The sequence below is a fragment of the Arachis ipaensis genome, chromosome B8 (genome assembly GCF_059453495.1).
Source record: "Arachis ipaensis isolate K30076 ecotype BB chromosome B8, ASM5945349v1, whole genome shotgun sequence".
NCBI lineage: Eukaryota > Viridiplantae > Streptophyta > Magnoliopsida > Fabales > Fabaceae > Arachis > Arachis ipaensis.
This window is the reverse complement of record NC_142443.1, coordinates 29,513,519-29,533,909: the sequence shown is the minus strand read 5'-3', so window position 1 is coordinate 29,533,909 and position 20,391 is coordinate 29,513,519. Positions and strand designations below refer to the sequence as shown.

The following is a 20,391-nucleotide window of genomic DNA, read 5'->3' as shown; positions in this document are numbered from 1 at the left end:
GCTTCAGTTGCATATTCTGAGTGTCTGTCATGCAATAGTCTTGTCAAATAACGAGAATTAGAGCTTTATGCACATGACGGTCTATTGATTAACGCTGTTAGTCTTGCATTGCATACTTCTTGGTATTAAGTTTGGCCGGCTTAATACTAGTGAATTATGTATATGAAAGCACTAATGGGTTATCATAGATGATATACGAGTTTTGGGTAAAGCGAATCACAAGTTTTGGGAATGTTAGATACTATTTCTCGAGGTTATTCAGTTATGTGTCTTGGATCCTGTTCGAGTCGATTTGTTCTCTCATAGCCTAACTTGAAGTTCTTGGTTGCTAGTCCTTTTGAAAAGTAGCTTGATTTTTTTAACCCTATTCCTCTATTCATATGCATCCTTGTTTGACCCTAATTGCATATGCCTGTTTGAAATCCTTAGTGTATCTGTCTTTCTCTGTTTAAACCCTTCTTCTGGATTAATGTATTTTTCTATATGATTTTAATCTTGTTTTGATGCCGCATGCTTTTTTAAGTTCTTATTCAGGGTCTCTTTTTAAAGAAATTATGATTCATAATTTTCTCTTATTTGGCTATGTTTACAATCAATTTTTGAATTTTTATTGTTTCTTTTGATTCAATATACACTCATCTATATAAAACTTTGAAAACTTCTTATGCAATTTAAAAAAAAAAACTATTTATTTCTAATACCTCACTTGTTCTTCTACTGGTTTAAGAAATTATACTTACTTTAAATACAATTTGATTTTCTAAATAACCTTACTACAGATCTTATGCATATCTTTATTTGATTATGTACTTAGGTATTTTTCAAAATTTTGGAAAGAAAAGATTTTCGCCTTTATTCCGGTTGATCTTAGTTTGACAAGTTTCGCCTAATTCTTTTTTTTAGTTGAATTTAATTTAGCATGACACATTGCTTATGCAATTATTGTTCTTTTGAAAATATTAGGCTCATATCTTTCCTTCCTAGCATGGATTAATTCCCTAAGTTTTTGTCTCTATGAATGTCATGATTGAGTTGTCTTTTCCTATGACTTTTGTATTCTTTTGGATCAATTGAAAGCTTGTTTGATGTCTCATACCTAGTGAATCTTGTTTGAACTACCTTGATTTAAGATCATTTCTTGTATGGCTTGACTCATTTTTAAGTACATCCTAATTTTCTTGAATATCCTTCTGAGATGGTGATTTCAAGTATATTTTTGGAGTCCTGTTTTGAACCTTTTTTTTTAGAAGTTTTGAATTCTCTTTGAAGAAGTTCTAAACTAAATTTATTTTTTTCAGTTGCTTGATTGTAATTGAAACCATTGTCCAATTTTGACAAAGTTGATTTAAAGTTGGCATGCGCTATTCTAAATGAAGTTTTGAAAAGCTTCCTTATTTATCAGAAACCTGTCTGTTTGTAATGCACCAGTTATTTCTTTTACCAACTTATAAGCAAAATTTTACCTCGAACTTTCTTTTTTAAATAGAGTTTAACTTCCTCTTTTGTCCTTGCTATAATTTTTATACACACTTGTTTGAATATGAACTTTGAGAATTTTGAACAAGTATTTGATTTTCTTCCGAGTTCATGAATTACTTTTGGTTAAGTCGTACACCTAACTGTCTTTCTAAAATATTTTGGGAAATATTTTAGCTCTTAGCCAAACCCGTGTTCTTTTTGTTTTAAAACTCTACATAATCTACTTTAACATGAAATTGTATTAAAGTAATGCCACATTTATACTTTTGTTATTCTTTTACAAGGTGTTTGTTGCGCACCTTTTCTTTGGAAACATAAAATATGCATTCGACAGTATTTTAATCCCACTCTTGAGTCTTGTAAGCTTTGTTTTCGGTTTTAGACATTCTTCGTTTGTAAACCTTATACTTCTTAACTCAGCTTGATTTTGTTCAAACTATTGCACTACCTTCTCTTTTATCGTTCTTATCAGACTTCTTTGATTCGGGGTTATTTTGAGGTTTTCAAAGTGTATTTTCTCCCCGACATTCTTCATTTCTTGTACACCCTTGATTGCTTGTGATCCCAACAATCCTTTCAAGTTCTTGCGGATTTAGTCCTTGTTGTTTGTCCTTTTCTAAGGTTTAGTACTCTTCTGAATAAACTCAAGGATTGTTTTAGAGTCACGCATGACCGTTAAGCGTAGCAAGCAAAACGCTAGTCTCTTTTGGATGTTGTTCGTGAACGTGAAAGGGTGAAGCGGTAAGGGTACAACATTATGAGTAGTTGTGGGAGTTTTGTTCCTTGTATTGAAAGAGTCTGCGGGTGTTAGACTTGTGACCAATTATGGAGTTGTAAAGTGATTGATGGAGTTGAAAGTTGAAGCTTTGAGGTTGGTACGAGATTGGTGTACTGATGACGTTAAGCACGTGATTTTAACCCCGTCCTGTTTTATAGGCTTCGATGCCTTGCTTTACTATCACATGTTTGAGCCATGCCACCTTTTGCATTGAGCCTATCTTGTAATGTTTGCTTTGCAATCATACTCCTACCTTTGTATCTTTTATGTATACGACAATCCAAGTATTTGAAAACCATATATATTCTTATATGTTGAGATATTTTTGCTTCTTCCTTAAATGTGTTCAAGAGTGAATTGTTACGAAATCTCTTTCGTTTTGTATCAATTTTTTAGGACAAAAATTTTTATAAGGTGGGTAGAATGTAAGACCCAAAAATTTTAAAAAAGGGCTATCATGAGCTAATTTCAAATTCAATATTTTTGTAGCTTTAATTTTAGAAATTTCTTTATTAAAGATAATAAAAGTAAATTTTGATTAATTGAATTTGAAATAAATTAAGATTATTATCCAATTTCACAATTATTGAATTATTTTCTATATTTAAATTATAAAGTTGCTAGTTATGAAATAATAAGAATTTTAAATAATTTGGACTAAATAATTAATATTTTAAAATATTAATACTACTGTTTTGGAAAATAAAAAAATTAATTATATTATTTCTAATTTTTGGATTTGAACATTTTATTGAAAATAATTTGTAAAATTGATGAACAAATAGTATTTTTATACATTATTATTGTTGGGATAAAATTTATTTCTAATTACTGTATTATCCCTATTTTTATTTGAAATTACAAAACTATCCTTAAACCTAATTTTTACCTAAACCCTAATTTCCAAATTGGGAAAACCCTAACCCGGTTACCCTTTCCCCAACCCAGCAGCAACAAACACACACAAACACAACAAGCACACACAGCAAAACACACGCACCCACTCACTGCAACAGAGAAGAAATGGGAGGCAGAAGTAGGGGAAGAAGAGAAGAGGAGGGGGAAGACTGCACCGGCGTGCTGGGCCTCACTGCTGCCATCGAGCCATCATTTCACCAAAGAAGGAAAAGAGCATCGCGCCTGCCATGAGCTTGCCGTCGCCGTGGAGCCATCGCGGTCGAGCCGAGTCCAGAGGAGGGTTCCAGGTAGCAGCTGCCGCGCGCGAGCTATAGGAGCTCGTCCTCGCTGATCTGCCGCCATTGGAGTCGCGCACAGAGGACGCGCGAAGGGGAGTTGTCGTGAAGCCCGTCACCGCCGCTGTTGAACCCGCGCCATCGTCGTTCTTGTCATGGAGTCATCGCCGTCACTTATGGCAGAGCCAGAGAGAGAGAGTTCGGGAGCAGTGCAGACGAGAGAGATCTGAGGCTAAGCTGGGGGTCCAACCACCGTGCCCAGCCACTGTTCGCGTCGCCTCCATCGGAACCGCCGCCGTCACTGCCAGCTTTCATCTCCATCGTGGTTGATTATGGATGACAGGGGACGAAGCTGCCTCTACCGCCGGAGAAGGCTCTGCCGGTAAGGGTTTTAATTATGGTTTCTGTCCTTTTGGATTTGGAGAAGGTTTTGATGTTGCGTGGTTATTTTAGTTGATCCATTCTGAGCCATAATCATCGCCGTTAGGCTGACTCTGAGGCTTTCCACTGCCACCAGAGCTGCCTAGAACCACCACTATGGCTGCCGTGGGAACAGAACGGGTACCAGAATCTGACAGCGCCGCTGCCATCGATAAGAGATACCAAAACAGCCGCCGTTGCTTACCGTTCTGAGCTGCTACACCGTTATTACTGCCGTTCGGGTCATCGGGTGTAGCACGGTTGTTGCCTGAACTACCGCCAGGGATACCACTGCTTGATTCAGCCGTTCTTTCTTAGTTTCGGTAAGCGTTTTCGTTTTGAAAGCCCTTTAGTTACTGTTCTGTTATCTTTCGCTGAGGTTTTACGGCGTTAATTGCTATAAGATTGAGTTTCGGTTGTTATATGTCGCGATTAGTGTTGCTTTGGTTACCGCAAAAGTGGCTTGGAGCTGAGGTTGCGGTTGTCGGTGATTTCGGGTTGAGAGAGAATGTTCCTGTGATGCGTTTAGGTTATGGTTTCGACGAGTCGAGGTATGGGCCTTTTCAGAAAAGCTTATTTTATAAATTGAAATTATTATATATGGATATTATGTGGTAAAAATGTATCCTTGAGTGATTGTATAAGTCTTATGTAATGTTGGTTGTCTTAGATGAATATGATTGCTTGGTTGATTCGATTATTATTTGATTTTGTGAAACGGACGGTTTTGAAGTGTTTCTTTAAAGTCGCTTCTTTAAAGCTTTGAAATCAAGTTTAATCCGTTGGAAATTGATTTGAGTTTGATTTGGTTTTCTTGAAATATGAAAATGGAAATGTACCTTTGGATTCAGTTAGATTTTCAGCTGATTTGGTTTTGAACCCTTAAAGAGGGTGGCGGAATGGTTTGGTTGGGACCCGGAAAGGGTGGTAAAGTCCAAGTTTTAGGGGAGATGCTGCCAAAATTCCTATAGAATCCGAGTCTTTATTTGAAATGTTATTTGGAAAATTATGAGTTTAATGCCTTTACTATTTTACTTGGAGGATTGTGAATTTAAGACTTTTTATTACCTTTACTTGGATCAATTATGGAAGCGATGAAGCTATGCTTTGAAAAGAATTATTGAAAAGTGAATTATGATTTCTCCTTATTTCCTAAGAAAAATAGTATATCTTTGGGTGCAAGTCATTTGAAAGAGAATTATGATTTAAGGCTGTTTTAAAGGTGAAAAGGGTTTATGTTTATCTTTATTTAACTTAAAGATTGTCACTTGGGGGAGTTTTCGTGACTTTAAAAGAATTTGGCTTTCGATTGAGAAATCTCACTTCTTTGACATTTTAGATAAGCTTTAAAGTATCCTTTGAATTCTGGTTTAGTAAAACAAAAATGATTTTTCGAGCCGTTGAAAACGCTTCAGATTTTTATCAAGGGTTTGAAATTGGTTTTGGTTCAAGGGAACGAAATGGTTTTGAAAATATGGTTGGAGTAAGTGATTACACGACTCGGCTTGGTTTAGATTCTATTTTTATTACTCAAATCGAGAAGCTAAGATTTTAAAGACTTCAAACGAAATTGAGGAAGTGAGTTGTGTTATTCTCCTCTAAAGTCTTGAGACTCTACTGAGGATCTTTTGTTACCAAATCTTGTTTTAGAATTAATGATTTTGAATCTCGTGGAAATGGCTTTTGATTTGGTGTGGTTTATGCAATGTTTGGAAAGATGTTTTGGAGAGTGGCCTTATTTTAAAAGGAGAAATTTATGTTTGAGGAGAAGTGGCTTATGAGCCTGAAATGATTTGAGGAATGGGGATTTTAAAGCCAAGGCTGGAAAGAATTAATTTTTTATTTCAAAGTAAAGTGAATTGAGAAAAGTGATTTATGGCTTAAATGATGATTTTATGCTATTAATGATGTTGGATGGTGGAAGTGCTATTATGTTATGAGCCGGAATGGTTATATATGTTAATGAATTATGGCTGATCGTGGAATATGTTATGAGCCGGAATGGTTGTATATGATAATGAATCACGGCTGACTATGAATCATGAATTTAAGCCGGATGGCTGAGATGAATGTTGATTTATGGCTGAGAATAAATGCATATATGCTGAGTTATTGATATTGTGATTGTTGCACTCCACCTATCTGAGACACGAGTTTCCCTGGGTGAAAGCAGTGACTAGCCACTACGTGCTCCAGGTGGAGACTCAATACTCTGATGGCCCTATGTCGTAAGTGTGGCCGGACACTGTGAAAGTTTCAGATGAGCTCGCCCCCGTGAAAATACACCAGTGAAGGTGTTGGATGTGAATTATGATTATGATTCTGAATAACTCGAGTTGGGGATGCACAACAGAGGGACAGTCCAATGGTTAGCTACCAGGACTTGTCGAGTTGGCTTTATAACCGACAGATGAGAGTCATCAGCCACTAGGACAGGCATTCATCATATGCATCTATGTGATATTGTTTGGGTGTGCATATTGTACTTGATTTGTCTTTGTGATTACTTGTAATTAACTGCTAATTGTTCTACTTGCAGTAATTGTTTGTTTGTGCTTGAACTTTTCTATTTGTGTTTGCGACTGAGACTCTGTTGGACTGTGGTGATTGGTTGTTGTTTGGGTTGTTTGGGCTTAGAGCCGTGGTTCATCATGAGATGGGCCGAAAGTCATGTCTGGTTGATGTTTCTGGTTTAGAAAAGTATGAAAAACTAATTTGGTTCAGCATAGATAAACCTTTTAAAAGGCTTTTGAATTTTTTTGAAATGAACAGCTTCCTCTTTCAGAAAAGAATTCAGATTTTTCCTTTTATAATAAACCTTTACTTTTGAAAAGATGTATAAGGCGGTTATTAATCACTATAACAGTTTTACCTTCACGTATCCTTTTATAGTAATTCTCAAAAACCCTCTACTGAGAATCCTTTCGAGAATGATATTCTCACCCCCCTACAAATTTTCCTTTTCAGGATATGGACGCAGAAGTCACGAAGAGTTTATCTAGTTGTCGTAATGTTTTGTATTGCTTTAGTTATTATTTATTGTTCCCTCACCTTTATCTTTATACATTCTGTAAGAGGGATAGGAATTGTATTAGTTAATGCTTGTAAAATTATTTAATATATATACATATGTATGTATTCTTTGTGAGTTTTGTAAGTTGTATGGTATGTATGGATGTACGTTACCCAACAAAAGTATTTTGAAGCGGTATTGCGGTTTAAAGTTTTAAACAGGCTCATATTTTAGTATTAAATATTATAAGGGCCGTCGTAATACCCGAGCTATCAAAGTGGCGCAGACGGAAGTGTGACATTTTGATAGCTAGGGTGTTACATTGTACATGCAGCAATTTATTGGCCAATGATAAATTTTTAAATAATTCAAATCTACAATAAATTAGTTTTTATCTTGTCGAGTTAGGAAATGCAGTAGGAAAAAAAAAAGTAGTTGTGGATGATTTGAGTTCGTGTAATATTTTTGCTTCAAATTAGATTCCCAAGTTTTGAGTATATTAGAAAATAGACCTTAGACTTTTTAGTGAAAAAAAAAACGCATTAAGGAAGTTCTATGTATTAGATATAGCAAACTAACCCAATATATATGAAAACTATGCTAATTAGAGTAGTCCAATGATTTTCTATGTTAACAAATTTTTAAATAATAACAATAGTAACGTATGCATAATGAATATACAATAGTTTAATTCGTAGCCTTTGTTGTTACTTTAATTTGTCACTATATGCATCAAGATAGTGTATGTGTGTTTTTCCTTTGCCCGGAAAAGCTCAGAAGTTTGTAACTTTGCAAAATGGTCATCACAAATTGATGGTCACACCCCATAAATAAAATAAAATAAAATAATTAGCACAATGGTTGATCAGAGAAAACTGAAGGGTGCAGCACCACAAAAGGACATGAAAATCAGTATATAGGAACATCTTCTAACTTTCTCATGAATCATCATAACAACTCTTCTGATCAACAAATTCTAAGTGGATAAGATGGTTCTGTGTCATTTGTCTGAAATAATAGCACGTGATAGGCCATGTGCTTGTGGTATCTGGAAAAACATATAATAAAGCCTTTTAATTAGTTGGGTGTGTTTGTGAATTGTGACTTTGCCAGTGTGTAATGTATGTGAAATCCTTTTCTCAAGCTTTTGTATGTGTCTCCAATGGGTCACCGTTTTCTTATCCTTATCTCTGAGCACACACATGCATCTTTGATTCTCTTCCTATCACTTCTTCATCTTCACTCCCTTTGAAATCATATACACAGCCGAACATATATAAATTAAAAGTTATTCTTTTCGATGTTTAGTTTCTCCCACATAATTAATTAATATTAAGGATTCGTTTGAAAAATTTTAAAAAATTATTTTTTTGAGTTTTTAATTTATAAAAAATAGTGGTATTAATATTTGGTATAATTTTTAAAATTAAATTGTAGTCTTTTAAAAAGTTATTTAAGTGTTTATAGAAAAATTAAAAAAATAATTTTTTTATAATAAATTTTTTTATTATATTTCTTTTAAAAATAAATACTTTTAACACTGAAAAATTAAATACAAAATAATTTATTTATAAACTATTTTTAATATAAATATTTATTATTTAAATTTTTTTTAAAAAAAAACTTAATTAAACTGTTTTCTCTAACAGAGCCTAAAACTCTTGCATTGGTAGATAATTCTTAATTAGGGTTTAGTATTATCGTTTAACCTAAAGTTCCATAAAATTTGTGCCCTATGGTATTTATAAGAGGCAAATTGAAGGAGTTCTTGCATTGTTATTAATGTCAAGCATGTATTAGTACAAGAATATTTCTTATAAGGGGAATGCTAGGTAAATAATGATTATTCTGAATAATATGAATAATCACTAATTAAATAAAAATACACTACATCTTAATTTAATATTACTAATTAAATTTATTCTTTTAACTCTATTAATTCATATTATTTACACATTATTCAAAAATATTGTTAGTTACTTATACTTTTCCATCTTATAATGCGGACTTTGATTATTAGGAATGGAACACTAAATTTTATGTTCATCTATTGATGACCATATATAACGTGAGATTTGTAATATATTTTTTTTAGGTTAAAAAATAATTATTATTAGAAGTGTGAGCATTTATAAATAAATGATTCAATAACATTAAATTGAATAGGCTTTATTATTATATTAGAATTGAGATTGAAAGACTCTAATTCAATCCAATATTTTATCTTGTAAACTATATAAAAATATTTTTTATGGATATAAAATTTATAAATTATTTAAAAACTTTATCACTGATGATAAAAGTAAAACTTATAATAAATTCCAAGACTATATTTAATAAAAAATCCTAATTCGATCATATTATTTTTACATAATTATATATCTCCAATTCTAAATATATTTAAAATTATGAGTTTTGCTAAGGGTTATTTTTATTATTAGAAATTTTTGTCAGGATACTATTGTTTTCAAAAATTTTAACTGATAGAAAAAAACGGATGAATAGTTATATCTTTAACATGTTCTTTCACGCAAGACCTCTTTTAAATTTGCGTAAATTTTTTGGATAGTATTTTTTTTCTTTTTATTTGTCTTATATTATTATTATTTTGAAAATATCAAGGATCTAACTCTATATCTTTTGGTTAAATAAACTTTTATATTATATCATAATATTACTTTTTTAAAAAATTTAAATTAATAGAAAGAGACATATAAATAATTATATTTTTAATAATTTTAAAGTTTTATTTTTCATTAAATATATAATAAATATCTTAAAAATTCTAAATATTAATTTTTTAATATAAATTTATTATATTAATACCTTTAACGAATATCCTTAAAATATTTATAGGACACTTGTTAATTAATTTCATAAATGATTTTATCTTTATATTATTTGTGTCATGCATACGCCAACCTAATCAAACAGTCTAGCTAAAAAAATTGAAGAAACTAAAAGATGAAGTAAGAAAGTGAAAAGACTAAAGAAATAGTTTGGCAATGGCATCATTCATGAAGTACTAGACTATAGAAAAGAAATCACAATAGAGTAGAAGCTAGGTAGCCTTGGAAAGCAACCAATGAAGAAGCATATCCACAAAGAGGATTTAGAAACCAAACAAACCACCGATTTTTGCATTGCATTGGAAATCTTAGGGGAAGAATTTATAGTATTGAAAGTTTGTAATTTCCAAGAGGATAAAATGGCATGCATGTGATGGATGTGTGAGTATACTACTCATAGAATGAATGTAATGTCCTCTTTCATGTGAAGTAACCTCGAATTAACATTATTAGTACGGACCATTGGATAATTAAATAATAAAAATAAAAAATTTTTGGGACAGTGTAATCATGGGTGTCAGGGACACTGATGGATTGGTATAGTTCATGAATAGATATAGACACACCTATCTTTAGGGTTTCTTGTCTTGTTCTTTGTCAAAAGAACCGAACATAACTAAAAGGGATGTCTCTCTTGGACCCTTAGATAGATCAAAGGCAAATAATAATCAATCATCGTTTCATTTTCATATGTATAGTTATGTAGTCCCATATACATTGTGCAACCAAGTCCAACTAATACTTTTGAATACTTTCTAATCAATGTATGCATATGCATGAGGATGTGTAAAAACAAATCTTACAATACTTAATTTTCTTCCATGTGAAAAGGTTAATATAATAAGAGTAATACTAGAAAATCAATATTATAGAAACTAAGTTTAGTAAATATTATAATAAAATATTAAATAAATTTAGTATCAAGTTCATTAAAAATAATTTTTTTTTCGAATTTAGATTTCGAATATTTTTTAATTTAGTTTGAGATGTTTTTATTTTTAAAAATTTTATATTTTTATATTAAATGTTGATTACAGTATTAGTCGTACAATATCAATTCCCAAAAACTTTCTAATATAATAAATGTGTTAGTGTTTTGATTAAAAATTTTAGATTAGAATAATAATAATAATAATAATAATAATAATAATAATAATAATAATAATAATAATAATAATAATAATAATAAATCTTATTTGTTTATGTGATTTTTGTCCTTTTTATGAGATCTTATTCGAGTTAAATAAGGCTATAATAAAAATGGAGATTTAGTGGTTTAATAAAAGAAGAGGAAAAGAAGAGAAATATGTATAAATAACTAAACAATTTATTAGAGATATATACAAAATCCTAATATTTTTTTCTTTTTGAGTTCACTACAAAAAAAATAATATTTGTAACAAAAAGATTTGTTAAAAAAAATCTGAATTTTAAAACGAAAAAAAATTGTAATAAGAAAAGGATTGTTGCGATATGTTTTGTTACAAAAAAATTTTTAATATAAATACCAAAATTTATTACAAAAGTAGTAATAATTTTTTATTTTTAAAATATTTTTTGTAACAATATAAGTTTTTCTATCATAAATTTTGTTATAAAATATAACTTGATTTTTGGGCAATGTACTTAAATAAATTAAATGAGGGAAATCTTTACTTGATTGTAACAAATGGAACTTCCTTACATGCATGTCTTATTTTAATATTATGTAATCCGTGAGAGCTAACCACAGTTTCCTATTTACATATAAACCGTGGCAGCTTGCAACGGTTTATGAAGGAGAAGCTTTAAAGGTAAACCGTGGTAGGTCACCACCACGGTTTAGAAAAGAAACAATGTGACCTTAAATCTCTATAGCCAGCCACGGTTTATGAAGAATTTTTTAAACTCATAAACCCTTGTAGGTTGTCACGGTTTATGAGGATAGGAATTATATATATATATATATATATATATATATATATATATATATGAGCGAGATTGAAGCTGCTCAAGAGATCATTATCACACAATGGCAAGTGAGGAAGAGAGTTTTCTTGTCTTGGTGTATTGCTATGGTAAAATTAAAAAAAGTAAAAAATATGGTGTAAAATTCACTGACAGAAAACCATTGAGTGTATTCACAGTTTATGCTTTGAGTAATATAAAATTATGTGACAAACAAATAATATTAAATTAATTAATTTTTTTACAATATAATTTAAAAAATTAATAAATGTCAAATCAAGTACTCTATATAATTAAATATCAAATTCAATAGTCTACATAATTAATAGTTTAGATAGTTTAGAAAATTAATATACTAATGTTTTTAAACGAACTTTCTTACGTCTTATATATATGACAATCAAATAAATTGGTCAATATTCAAAATAAATAATATTGTAGTAGACAAAATTAATAATTTAATTTAGTTTCAAAGTAAATATTTATGTACTCAAATATCAAATATAATACTCTACATAATCAATATATTAGAAAATAAAAAAATATTAATTTTTTCTTTAATTTACTTATTTAATCTATATTCTCAGTAATTCCTCTATCTTTTCAATTTATTCTAAATTTTGTACGTATAAAAATAGTACTATGTCTCTTTTTTTATCAATTTAATATAAAAAAAAATTTATCTTATCAATTTGATGTAGAAAGAAAACGATTTTTTTATTTGATATATTTTTATTTTTTGATATGTCTTTACCTATTAACGATTGAATGAAAAAAGTAAAAAAAAAAATTTTATCTTATCAATTTGATGTAGAAAGAAAACGATATTTTTTTATTTGATATATATTTTTATTTTTTGATATGTCTTTACCTATTAACGATTGAATGAAAAAAGTCTCATAAATATTTTGTTACCTTATTTTTTCTTTTTAAATTGCTTTGTAATAATTTTTTTATTTTCTAAAATATTGATTATGTAGAGTATTATATTTGATATTTGAGTACATAAATATTTACTTTGAAATTAAATTAAATTATTAATTTTGTCTACTACAATATTATTTATTTTGAATATTGGCCAATTTATTTGATTGGCATATATATATATATATAAGACGTAAGAAAGTTCGTTTAAAAACATTAGTATATTAATTTCCTAAACTATCTAAACCATTAATTATGTAGACTATTGAATTTGATATTTAATTATATAGAGTACTTGATTTGACATTTATTAATTTTTTAAATTATATTGCAAAAAAATTAATTAATTTAATATTATTCGTTTGCCACATAATTTTATATTACTCAAAGCATAAACCGTTAATACACTCAATGGTTCTCTGTCAGTGAACTTTACACCATATTTTTTGCTTTTTTTAATTTTTTCATAACAATGCACTAAGACAAGAAAACTCTCTTTCTCACTTGTCATTGTGTGATAATGATCTCTTGAGCAGTTTTAATCTCACATATATATATATATATATATATATATATATATATATAGAATTCCTCTTCTCATAAATCCTGGCAGCCTACAATGGTTTATGAGTTTAAAAAATCCTTCCGTGGCTGGCTATATGGTGACCTACCACGGTTTACCTTTAAAACTTCTCCTTTATAAACCGTGGCAGCTTGTAACGGTTTATATGTAAATAGGAAACCGTGGTTAGCTCCCACGAATTATTAAAACAAGACATGCACGTAACGAAGTTCCATTTGTTGCAATAAGGTAAAGGTTTCCTCGTTTAATTTATTTAACTATATTATCCTTGATTTTGTAATATTTTTCATTTTTTTAGTTACAAAGATACAATATTTATTTTATAACAATTTTTTTAATAACAAAAGTACAATTTATTTACAAAAGCACAATCTTTTATTTGGACTCGTTAAACTAGTTCATAATCGTAATTTATTGAATTGTAAGGCTCAACGTAAGTGTAACTCGTAAAATAACATTGAACAAAATGTAAATTCCTTAAAATGTCACGAGAATCTAGGCACTCCCTATGAAATTATTTGATGTTGTGTTATAGAATGTTTGGCATTTCAAATTGGTATGAGAGGGCATAGATATTTTAATTATTTTTTCCTCAAAATTTATTGAAAGCTACCACAGGGAACATGACAATAATGAAATTAGGGCAAATTCCTACATAGGATTCTTAATTAATTGGACTGGCAAAGACAATGGGGTGATTTTATTTTTTTCTACCAAGGAAGCTCTTCTATATATGTTAGTTTTTGTCTGTTCTTTATGTTCAGTCATTTAGTAATTGTTTTTATTCCCAACTACATTTGTTTACACGCTTTGAACTTTGAAGGCCTATGTCATTCTATTGTTTTCCATTAAAGATGACAACCGTGTTCGCAGTGTAGTCTTAATCGATTTTAAGTTAAAAATTTATTTAATTTAAACACTAATTTTATTTATGATATAATTTTGAATTAGATAAAAAGTATATTTAAAATTTGATTCAATCATTTGCAAAAAAAATTTAATCAAATCTAGATTAATGCAGTTTTAATTTACTTTTAATTTGAATTAGATGGAATAAATGTTGTAATTTAGATCGGCTTGTATGATGTTTGTCTTTTATAAAATATAAATATAAATATAAATATTATAGGGGTGGTGAAAAGTGGCATATCAATGAGGAAAGTGTGTCAGGGCACAGCTATTATTATTTGATCCTTGTTATGTGGAATTGGGATGTCACATAGATTTATTATTTCTCATACAATGCAATTAAAATCCAAAGATTGAGATTTAATATTGTATTTAGTAATTAAAAATTAAAATTTTTATAATTTAAAATTTTAATCTTTTTTAATATTTTTAGTGAGAACAAAAAAAATTAAAATTTTTGAAATAAAAAATTAAAATTTTCATGATATTTATTTTTAAAAATATTTATTTAATATTTTAAATTTTTAATTTATTTTTTAATTTTTATATTTATTTTAAATTAAATATAATACTTAAATATAATTCAATATAATATATTTAATACTACATACAACATATAGATTTAATTTAGTTTTAATCTTTTAATTTCTGTATTTTAATCTTTATTTTTTAATTTTAGTTTCTTTTTCAAATGAAAAACACTTGATGCTTCTATCTTTGTTAATGTTGATTTTTTTTTTAACAAAAATTGTGTAATGCAGATAAATTATAATTTGAGTGTGTAAGACCAAGTTAAGAAATGTTATTTTGTATTTAATGAAATCGTAAACAACTTTTAAATTAAATCGTTATTAACAATTTCATTGTTACAAAAAATTACTTCATCACCATTGGATTTAAGATCAATGATTGAGAAACATAGAATAAATCGTTACTACCAATTTGTGAAGTAAAAACACCTTTTTCGTGAAACATTTTCTCTCTTCCTACTTTCTTGTCTCATTTCCTAACACACACTTTTCCATTCATCACAATTATTATTATTATTATTATTATTATTATTATTATTATTATTATTATTATTATTATTATTATTATTATTATTATTATTATTATTAAAGTGTTACTTTAATTATTATTACTGTTATTATTATAGAATAGGTTGGAGCTAATTATTAAATTTTTTAAAATAATCTTTATATTAGTTGTTTCATTATATGAAAATAGACTAGTCTTTTTTTTTTTTGGGAATTTTACAACAATAAAATTGGCAGTGCCAATTTACTTTTGGCAAAGATTCTCTCATAAAATCAATAGTGTTGATTTTAAGCAAAAAAATTTGTCTTGTTTTTTTAAGCTATTAGTCACAATTTTAGATAATTTTGTTCATATTTAAAATTATTAGTGACGATTTTTTGTGACAATAACTTTTTTTTTTTCATATCAAAATATTACACCAAACTTACATAATATATGTGTAATACACGCTTAATTAATGATACAATATAACAAACATTTAGCCTGTTTGTGCATTTCTTTTAAGTAGGATGATGATTAATTATATTTGAATAAAGATTTTTAATTTGTTTGTCATATAAATAGAATCTATCATCCACTACACACTGCACATGTTAATAAATAAATGAAAAATATAAATTAAAAGGAGCGATGTGTGGTGAAAGATGAACTTATTTGTTTAATTGACGAAGAAATATTTTTAGTTAATTATAGTCGTTATTACTTTGTTAAGAACATTTATTAACACCCATCATATTTACCTATATAATCTTTAAAATATTATAAATAAAAATGTGTAATTATGACCATATTTCTATGATACACAATAAGTACAGGGGAGCAATTTTGCTATTCTGTAATTAATAATGCTACTCATTTAAAAAAAAATTATAAAAACAAATGTTATTATCATCAATTTTGAGAAAAATAAATCCCTCTCCTTAAATATACTTCAAAAATTACAAGTCTTTTTTATTATTAGTAACAAATTTAATCAAAGTGATAAATATTGGATCTTTAATAACAGATTTTGAACTCAAGTTATATGAATAAAAAAATTCATTGAGAGATCTCAATTAATAATTAATTAAATTTCCAAATAGAAGATTTCATTAAGAAAAAGAAAAATATTTCTCCATGTAATCCTTTTTCTCATTCTTCTTATTTATTTTTTTATTATGAGAAGTATAAGATATATAACAATATTGATGTATATTTATTTATCAATTTAAATTTTTGAAATAAATAATTTTATAATATAACATCATAATTTTTATAATTAAAAAAATTTAAAAATTCAATTCTTATTGATTCTAAAAGTTTTTTAATATATAAAAAAAATGCAAAAATTATACAAATCCAGAAGCACACACTTATTGAAGAGACTATCTATAATTTTGAGGGGATTGAGGAACTGCAATGGCACGTGATGGCCATTAGGAATGAAGGGAAATTATGATAGATCTGGTAAATGCAGAATGGACCATAAAAGAAGCTAAGAGAGGAAGGGCATCATAAATAAATAAAATGAAAAGGACTTCTTGTGACTGAAATTATTCCACCAAGCACTCAGAATAAAGAACAAAATTCAAAGGGCTTTGAAGATTCTTTCCCCTATGGTGATTTCATTGACCCCTATTAATTAATTAATGCAATCAGCGGTTCTTGTAAACAGTATTTTCAATTTTGTATATAAGGTTATGATTAAGAACTTTCTTGAATTAATTTCATTGCCACTGCTTTGAGTGGCAAATTGTTATCATAATTAGAAATAAGGAAATCGGTTTTTTTTTTTTTTAAAGGAAAAAGAATTCTAGGTTGAAAAAGGCTAGACAGGATTGAATCTGGATTTAATTAAATCTGGTTTGGCCATAAATAATTCTACTGATTAATATGTTTTTAGCTTTAAGAAAAAGTTAATGTTAGTCTTTTTTTTTTTTTTTGATATTTATAAAGCAAAATAGACTTTTCATCCCTTATTTTTTCTCAAATAATTTTTTAATTTGGTTCCACATATTTTATTTTTCTTAATAAGTTGGTCATTTTAACATACCTTTTATTTTTCTCGATTTACTAATATCTTATATAATGTTTCAAATAGTTTTCAATTTATTCCCATTGTTAAATGACTAATGAAAAATGTAACACACAATTCCTGTCATATTCACATGTGTGATGTGTGCCACTTTAGCAAGTTATATTATTTAGGATTTTCGTTATTTATTTAAGTGTTGGAACCAAATCAAAGGATAATTTGAAAACATTGGGTTACATTAACAAAGAGCAAAAGATGAAGAACCAGATTAATGGATGTTACTAAACCCCAAAAAAAAGTGTTATTTAAATACTCATAAAGATCAAATAAAATCAAAATTTTGAATATTTGTCAAAACTAAATGTATATTCTAAAATACTTCGCACAACCAAAATTTGAAACGATAAGAGCTAAAACATAGTAATAATGTAAAAATGGACTAAAAGATAATATAATATTTTTTAATAGAAAGTAAAAAATAATTTATATCCATATATAGAAATTAAAAGAATATATAAAATCAAATTTTTAATTTTATTTGAATTGTTAATTAATAAAATAAAAATTTCCAACTTCTGTAGTTAAAAGAATTAATTACTTCTTCTTTATTATAGGACATTATTAAATCTAAAAGAATATTATAAAATAACACAATTTCCATCTCTAAACTACTAATGCAAGCAAGAGGCCTAATAGAATTACTACATAACTAGATTCTATATTTAAGAAGAAGAAAAAACACTATATATTCCTACTACAAAATCATGGATGGAAAAAGAGGGATGTTAATTGTTCTGTACGGCACAATTGTGCTCATTGGCAACTCAATTCTTGTTCTTAAAATTAGTTGCCGACAATTATCATAAGAAAAAGTATGGAGAGTTAATGTATGTATTGTATAATGTGTACAATAAAAGTTAAATTGTAACTAAAATTAAATTATAAAAAATTAATTAATTTTAAATAATTTTTAATTTTAAATTAAAAAAAATTAGGATTGGTATCAATTACTCAAACACATAAACAAATACAATCTCTCTATACGATCTTGCCTTCTCTCTCCCGTTCTCCTTGTTTCTCATCGGCGTGTGCAAAGGCAACCCACCACCACTTGTACCTGCTGATCGTGTGCGTTCTTCTCGTGGCACCGCAGCAACCCTCGCAGCGACGCCAACCAAAACCTTCCGATCGTGCGCGCTGTTCTCGCGTCCCGGACCAGCCGCGGCACTGCAGCAATCCCTACAGCAACCATCGCCGCGACTCCAACTAGCATCTTCCGATCGTGTGCGCTATTCTCCCAGCCCGGACTAGCAGCGAGACCCTCGCAGCCGGCGTGTGTCTCCCGCCGACGTCGACGACGCAAGATATCGGATAAAAGTCATACACAGTTACGATGGATGTTCGTTTCTGTATGATGTCAGATGTTCACTTTTACTGTATTCGTGGATGGTTATTCTTCAGATAATTCAACCATACAATAATGCCAGGTTCCAGACCACGCTTCAAATGCGAAGGATTTTGTGGGTAAGGTTATCGTTGGTGGAAAAAGAAGGATTGAAAAAAAAATTAGGATTAGAGATTATGTGGTGGTGGTTATCACAAAAATGAACAGCATTTTTTGAGTTAGGGTAAAATATAGATAATTTTAATTTTTAATTTATATTTGGCTAAATAAATAGTTCATTATATACGTTGTATAGATACCTTATTGACTCCCTAGCGAGATTCTTACCATAATATGCCAAGTCAGTGAAGTTGCATGTACTTACCCTCAATTACTTTATAACTTATTGTATATCATATTTTTCTCTATATATCTAGACATAAAAAGTTTACAATATTATGGATAATAAAAATAAATAGAGGAATATTAAGTAATGTTCTTATATTTTTTGGGGTTGTGTCTTGTGTGTCATATAGGTGTTTTTCTATTTTTCCTTTTTTTTTTATCGTAAAATGAATATTCGAGTGAATCATAAGTCTAATGCAGCTTTAATTTGGAATATATTTATAAGAACATGATTAATAAGATATTGATTAATCTGATGGTAATTAATAGCGGTCCCTTTAGAGAGCAAGGGTTACCAACATTTTTTTTAAAAATATATTATCATCTCTAGGACACAGCAAACTTTTGACTAAGACATATTACACATTCCATTGTAATTAACGATTTTGCTATAGAATTAATTTTTTAATTAACACTCACTTAATAAAGTAATAAATAAGTATTAGAGAAATAAAAAAGGAAAAAATTAAAGGAAAAGAGAAAATACTAACTTTTTTTTTAAATAATTTTATGTTGTTAATTTAAAAGTAGTTTTTGTTAATAAATATTTAGTAACTGTTTAGCAACTACTGCCAAAAAATCTTGAAACAAATGGACAGCTAAAATTATTGCTTATGCTGAGAAAATAAGTGACTTAGTTTTGTTACACAAATAAAAGGTGTTCAAATTTGTTACTGTGTGCCTTAAGGATGGTAGTCAAAATTTTGGCCCATCTTTAAATGGTCTTTATTAAATAACGAATATAATATTATACTCTTTATTAATTAAATAAATTTTAATTTTTTATTTTAAAATTTAAGAATTGTGGTTTAAAATTTAGAATTTAGAATAAAATTTTTAGAACTCATAATCTAGAATTTAGAGCATAAAATTTAAGCTTTAAAATTCAAAAAGCGTTACACTTTTTACTTTTTCTAAAACCATTAGCATTCGCCTAAAATTTTTAGAATAGGGATTTAGAGCATGTGCACGCGCATTGTAAGGTTAAAATTTTTTTTAATGCATATTATGTATATAATAATTTAAAAAAAATTATACTAATAAAAATAACCTTAACAAATTAACTAGCAAAATTCCGAAGTTAAAATGTCCTATCGAGTATATCAACAACTAATTATTGTTTGTTTTTAAGTCACAAAAAAAAAAAAAAAAACAACAACCAATTAAGACCAAGTATCAAATTAAAACTAACAGTTTGTGGAGTTAACCAATACTAATGAAGCTTCAACCTCATGTTACTCTCTGCCATGTAGCGTAAATTTATAAAAATAAAAAAAATAAAAAATAATAAAAACTCTCAACCAATATTATTGAAGATCATAATGGCATATTATTGATTTTCAGTCCTCATTTTCCAAACCAACTATATTATACAATAATGATTGTTCCTGCTTTGTGACAAAACCCTTCAAATTTTATGCTGGTGGCTATAGTGCCATGTGAATCACAATCCAT

At 28.4% G+C, this 20,391-nt stretch overlaps 1 long non-coding RNA gene across 1 annotated transcript; it reads left to right on the top strand.

Moving 5' to 3' along the window:
• The first annotated feature begins 3,195 nt into the window (after positions 1-3,195).
• LOC107611894 (uncharacterized) lies at positions 3,196-7,065 on the top strand. Its single transcript, XR_001613504.3, has 4 exons — positions 3,196-3,832; positions 3,904-4,193; positions 4,307-4,421; positions 6,838-7,065. It is a non-coding gene; the product is annotated as an uncharacterized LOC107611894 (long non-coding RNA).
• The last annotated feature ends 13,326 nt before the right edge of the window (positions 7,066-20,391 follow it).